This window comes from Schistosoma mansoni (genome assembly GCF_000237925.1).
Source record: "Schistosoma mansoni, WGS project CABG00000000 data, supercontig 0049, strain Puerto Rico, whole genome shotgun sequence".
NCBI classification, from domain to species: Eukaryota; Metazoa; Platyhelminthes; class Trematoda; order Strigeidida; family Schistosomatidae; genus Schistosoma; species Schistosoma mansoni.
Window position 1 is genome coordinate 505507 of NW_017386028.1, and position 7121 is coordinate 512627.

The 7121-nt window shown below is 34.3% G+C and overlaps 1 non-coding gene across 1 annotated transcript; it reads left to right on the forward strand.

Annotated features, from left to right (window-relative positions):
• Positions 1 to 212: 212 nt before the first annotated feature.
• On the forward strand, positions 213 to 279 carry Smp_tRNA_00678_Gln_TTG.1.1. Its single transcript has one exon. It is a non-coding gene (tRNA).
• Positions 280 to 7121: the final 6842 nt, after the last annotated feature.

Sequence of the window (7121 nt, forward strand, 5' to 3'; positions counted from 1 at the left end):
TATCTCATTGTGTCCAAACAGATTATCTTGCTTAAAACGTATATATATACATAATGAAAATGCATTTTGAATATGTTGTTGAATAAATATGGTCCGATGACCATCGTTGATTCTTTTTAATATCATCACAAACATTTACATTCAATGGCAAGCAAAGGTGGATAGTGGCTAGCAGTGGAATGGAGGACACGCGTTTCGTCCTATTTGGGACTCAGTGGCCGAGTGAATAACGCGATGGCGTTTGAAGCGAAAGGTACTGGGTTCGAGTCCCAGAGTGAACATCAACTCTGAGATGTAGGTACATCCAGCTGACGAGTCCAAAATAGGACGAAACGCACGTCCTGGATTCCACTGCTAGCCACTATCCATCTTTGCTTATAATACTTGTGAATTAAGGCTATATCGAGGCAATACGCACAGTATGCACATATGCCAATTAGAGACTGACCAGTTGCAGTCCTAACACATTGATGGGAAGATTCAAACAAATTATACTAAGTAAATCTACACTCAATGTACCGGTAGTAGAATTGTTATGTTGGACATATTCATACTGACACATTTTCTCCGTTTATTCAGTTGTGTAGTGAAAGGAAATTGGGAGTCCATGTCCTACATTGAAGTTAGACTTGTGGACCACTGGATACCAGCTCAGTGGTTTAGGGACTGACTGTTCACGTGCTAGACCGATTGTCTTGTGTTCGATTTACAGTTGTGGGGTCGTGATTTCAATAAAAATCCTACGTCAAAGTTGGTGAATTGTTGCACTGTCGATCATCAACCACATATTCATGTTGATAGTCATAATAAATAAAATGATATACCAGTACTGTACAACCTTGCTTAAGATTAATCGTTGATCACAACTAAATTATTTTTACCTTAGTAATAAAAAGATAGAAATGGAAAATGTTATGAAATAGGACAACAACCGTATTTTAATTCAGTAGACAGAAGTTTAAATCCAATATATATTAGATATAATGAATGACATGAAAAGTTTTAAAGTGTACTTCGTCATTGTTTCCCAGCTGCCCTGTAATTTCGCGACTTTTAAAAAAAGCTTAATACAAGTAAATGAATTTAGAGGAATGACAAGAATTAATGATAACCTAACGTTCCTTCTAGTTTTGTTTTACATAACCTACATTAGTCGAAAGTGTTTTTGACATTTTAAGAAATCGAACTACTGTCTCATAATTGTGTTAAAATATTCACTAACTATGAATAAGAGTTTGAAACATCAAAATCCCAAGATAACATCATTTTTAAAAGCTGGTTTTCGCCAGATTCAAGACAGGAGTATCATTTAAATAAAAAATACATAAATTCATTTAGTATTGTTTGTTTGAATCTTCCCATCAATGTGTTAGGACTGCAACTGGTCAGTCTCTAATTGGCATATGTGCATACTGTGCGTATTGCCTCGATATAGCCTTAATTCACAAGTATTATAAGCAAAGATGGATAGTGGCTAGTAGTGGAATCCAGTTTGACGCGCGTTTCGTCCTATTTGGGACTCTATAAATAATTGATGCACATGCTAATTCACGTGGATGATTAGGTTGATACAGAAAGAAATATTACATGTAAAGCACAGAGATATAAGGTTATAATTATTTGAAATGATATGTTGTGTTCATTGTTTCGAAAGGAAATTTATCCTATGGAGTATAATAACATGAAGTAGCAGTTGGGATCTCGTTATTCGTAGGAGGAAGATTGCGATATCTTGTTGAATAATGAATGGTTTATCGAGATGTGATCCCACTACGTTTACAAAATAATTATCATTATATAAAACTAGAGAAAAGAAAATGGAAACAGAGGGCACAGAAAATGTAACTGTAATATGTCTGGTGTTATACATGTGCTAGGTTATGTTGTGATGTATTGAATTTATAAATATTTAAATTCGTTAAATAAATCGAGGACAGTGTAAGTGTAAAACATCTGCATAAAGGGAAGTTTACTGAGTACACACAGTAATAACAATGACTAAGTGTTTAATGTCTATAATTTCACTAGTGGAATGGGATATAGCCATTAGTGTAAACAATTTTAAAGCTGTTTCAGTCGAGCGGTAAACATCTATGCAATGAAAAAAATAACGGCAGTGACTTTATTTCACGAAAAGATTGCTACAAATTGCTCCGGTTTTGAAAATTCGCCAGTAGATTAGTTCATATAGAGAGAAGATTCAGAATGAGATCGCTTCAATAATGATAAACAGTTACAGATGCTATAACTAGGTGTTTCTGCGTATTGGATTGCATCAGTGGATATAAATGATAGTTTATTTAGTATTTTGAAGAAGATCAATTTTTCGTTTATATCTACGCTAGTGCAAGTGTCTCATCCATAATGTAGAAACTTCGTATCTTCAAGCATCATAAAACTCGAATAGACGTATGACTATAAAATGTAATGTCGAAATTTTGTTACGTTTTATTGCGAAGTTATAGTCATCATTGAGAATGGACTTTTCCTAGTTCTCATCATTTTTAATTTCATCCAGTTAAAGTAACCTACGAGAAGGAAACACATCAGGGAAACATTTTTTCCATGGTAGCACGATACTTTCACTATTATTAAGGTCTTCAATAGCGTTTCTAACGAATTGGGGAAAAGTTTATTCAGATTGGAAAGAAATGAAATTATATTTTATGTTGGCTGTTGCTTATTGTAGCTTTTGTGAAGGTTTCCATAGCTTGCATCAAAAATTACCCTTAAACTCTTGACTTTCAGTACCCTTCCTATCAATATTAGTAAATCATAAAAATACATCAAACGATAATAACTCATATGGATCCAGATTTCAATAGTTGATTTAAATGACGTGAATTAAGCTTGCCTAACTTGTGAAGTATGAAAATAAAGCTGGTCTAAAGTTTTATTGCTTGACAAAAGGTACTAGAGTTCCTGGTCTCGTTCTTCAGTGAAGTCACTCGTGCACACTGCTGAAGGATCCCATACTAGGGCGAAACATCTTTTCATTGTTTTTCCCGATTTCTGATGGTTGCCTGAGGTATGTTGAAAAAATTGATAATCTGATAAGTGTAAATTCCTGAAATCAAGGAATCTGTTGGACGTCAATATGGATTTGATAACAGCACCAATCAATCTGGATGATCTTTCAAGAATACTCATATGTCATTCCGCAAAATAGTTATTTTGTGGCATTGTGTTCACTCGATTATGAAGGACGATGAGTGAAGCACGACCATAAGTTCTTTAAATTTTGTACATCCTACCAAGGCGAACCCTGTTAGGGCAACAGTGTCAATAAAACACAAATACGAATTGAGATGGAAGAATTTATTTCAAACATTCGGACATTCAAACGGACAGTTGGAGGTGGAAGATGGAGAAAAGCTTCTGAGCCTACTCCAGGATACATTCGAACGATCTTTCAGAATATATGTTATTAAGATAATCTCAACACTTATATACGATCAAATCTTTACTAATAATCCTTTGTTTTCAACAAGTGAGATTAATAAAATTTTATTTGCAATTGTTGAACTGAAATCACATTCATGATTTGTGTGAGTGACTACCACTTCAAAAATAAAATGCAACTACCTATGCAATTCATATTTTCTCAATACAATTTTTCGTTAATTAATAAAAGGAGATTATGATGACTGTCGAATCTCGTGAATAACATTACTGAATGACTTTAAATAGATAACCATTGGGAACACAGTGGAATAGAGAATAAGGTGTCCAACAATAGGGCAGACAGCTGTCTAGTGTTTTCTGCTATCTGACAGTTGTTTAGTTGAGATCAACCACTGATATAAATTACCGAATTCCGCTATATGAAAAAGAAAACTTGAGTCGTAAGATCTGTTCACACATAAATTTTATAATGCTGATTTCATTGAATTCGATCAACATACCCTTTATTAATACAATAAAAACATTGAGTACTTCCTGAATTTTCGAGAAAACATCTGTTCAGATGTTCAATAAATTATATCTTCAGTAAACAATCCAATACTACAATGATGATGATGATGATAAGAAGAACAACAATAAATTCTAGATTGTTGAAATATTAGAACTACAGTTTATTTAAACAGGTGATTATATCAAGTAATGCACATTAACATTATTAATTCAATAGTATCAACATATAAAGTAAATATATTTTTATATAAATAATCTTTATTATATCGCAAATTAATGTTGTAACCTTTTTGATGGGGTTACACTTGTTGCAGCTATTGAGTTATAAGTACTATTTTGTTTGTTAGTTTGTTTGTTCGTTTATTTATACCTTGGGATACTTTATTCTTCCGAATAATACTTTACCTAATATCTTGTAAAAATCCCTTTGTTTCCTAACTCCTGCATTGTGATCACACAATAAATCGCCGTTTCTGTTTGTTCAGTGAGTTGGACACGACTTCATAAGTCAAAAGTTAATGAGGTATTCTCTCACTTTCGAACCATACTCATATCTTGGTGTCAAATCCATAACCTGAAGGGCCACCATAAATCACTCTTTCCAGTACAATATATGATTACACTTTAATGTCTAGGAACAGATGGCAACTGATGAAATGTATGTGTAGAGTACTGATTTCACAATTAACTCATGATTAATCAGTTAGTTCGATATTAACAGCAAACATGGAACAGTACATCATACTATGGAGTAGAATAAAATGTAATCAAACAAATGTCTAATCTAAATAAGTTAGAAAATGTTTGGAACATAATAGTGAAATCATAAAAGACTGATTGAATTTCATTTCAACATCTCATTTGTAATTTTTCAAAAACTACATTTCAATACGTTCCATCAGTGTAAATCGGCCAAACATCTTGAACCTGGTTGGTTTTCTAATATTGCTGTACCATAAGATATGTATTTTCTGTAGGTATTGTACAATAGTGTTGTGTAACAGTTTATAGGTTAAGTCAACAAAATACGATGAAAAACTGTGTGAAAGATAACTGTCCCTCACTTAGTTTTGTTACATTGCTCTCTCTAGGTCATCAGAAAGGATAGCTTCTATCTATTTTTAAGGGTTGAACTTGTAATTTATATCTGATTTATCATTTCGAATTATTGCACTTGGTTTTAAGTTCGTCTACTCAAATCTGCATTACAATCCGCTGAACACACAAATTTCATGGAAACGAAGGCTGAAAGATGTTTAACCTCTAATCATTCAATCAGACTGATCCGTTTATTTTAAGATCATATAATTTTGTGAAGTTTCGTTTAGCTAAATATAAAAGGCATCCCATAATAATATATCTTGTGGACGATTTCCTGATTACTGACCTTTTTAATTGAAACGATTTCTAAAGTCCGCTCCCATCGCCTGTAAACTGAAATTTACGATATAAATTTATACTACTTACTAATAGTAGTTAGTACAAAAAGATAGTTAAGTACACTTCTAGACACTAGCTGTATTTTATATTTCGATCAAGAAATAAATTCTCATCACATATCCTTTGGTGTATGTTGACATATATAAGTAGTATGTAACACCGATCGGAAGTGGGATGTCTGCCAACAAGAAATTTAGGAAATTCAATTGAAGTGAACAGAAAGGGAAACAGAAAGTAAATGTAATAACAACATAATTGAGAGAATCATGAAGCATGTAAAGGACAACTAAAGGAAGATGTGCAAATTATGTATCTGATGTATGGTTTTCATACTTTACGAAAGAACTCTGTAATTTTGCATTTGAGTCCTAGCTTACCAACTTTTTTAACTCACTTCAGGCGAAAATAACAACATAACTCGAAGTAGTATGTGTCAGCTTTGCGTGTGTGATTTTATATATCCTAAATATGTATTCGTTAAACATGGAAATCAGAATGATAGAAAATCTAATATTCTGTCACTGAAAAATAATGGTATTTTGACCAAATGTTAGGTACGGTCACAAAATGGTGAGTAAAACTATTATATTCAATTCCATATTTAATATTTATATGACGGATTTCAGATTTGTGTAGCAAGGACAGAAGGCCTACAGCCTATGTTAGTCCTTTTCTAGTATGCTTCCGTGAGTGTCCAATCTTCGCTTGAATGAGTCAATTGAAGGTGAGGACACCAATACTTCGGGTAACAGCTTCCAAGAATTGATGGCTAGGTGTGAAAATCTGTATGCCACAGATATTTTGTTCGTTCTTGACCTTTCTACCCACATGTTATGTCAACTGAGAAGAAAAAGAGGGGGTATATTAGGTTCAAAACCATTTCTTAGCATTCTATACATCAAAATCAGATCACTTCTTAATCTGTGGTAGGACAGAGTAAAGAGATCTAGCTTCTCGAGCCACTCTTTGTATGGGAAACCCCAAAGTTCTGGAACTGTATGGGTAGCTACCCATCGTTCATGAAGGACAGTTGACAGACTCGTTCGAACTAAAGACTGGTGTTAGGCAAGGTTGCTTACTTTCAATCTTTCTCTTTCTCCTGGTGATCGACTGGATCATGAAAACGTCAACGTCTGGAGGGAAGTATGGGATACAATGGACAGCTAGGATGCAGCTGGACTATCGCGGATGATCTGGCTCTTCTATCACACACACAACAACAAATGCAGGAGAAAACGACCAGTGTGGTAGCAGCATTAGGTCCTAAAATACACAAAAGGAAAAGCAAGATTCTCCGATACAATACAAAATGCACCGATCGAATTACACTTGACGGAGAAGCTTTGGAGGATATGGAAACGTTTACATGTCTAGGCAGCATCATTGATGAATACGGTGGATCTGATACAGATGTGAAGGCGAGGATCGGCAAAGCAAGAGCAGCATATTCACAACTGAACAACATATAGAACTTAAAACAACTGTCAACCAACACCAACATCAGAATTTTCAATATTAATGTCAAGACAGTTCTATTGTATGGGGCGGAAACCTGGAGAACTACGAAAGCCATCATCCGGAAAATACAAGTGTTTATTAACAGTTGTCTACGCAAAATACTTCGGATCCATTGATCAGAAAGTATCAGCAACAACCTACTGTGGGAGAGAACAAACCAGATTTTAGCGGAGGAAGAAATCAGGAAGAAGTGCTGGAAGTGGATAGGACACACGTTGCGGAAATCACCCAACTGCATCATAAGGCAA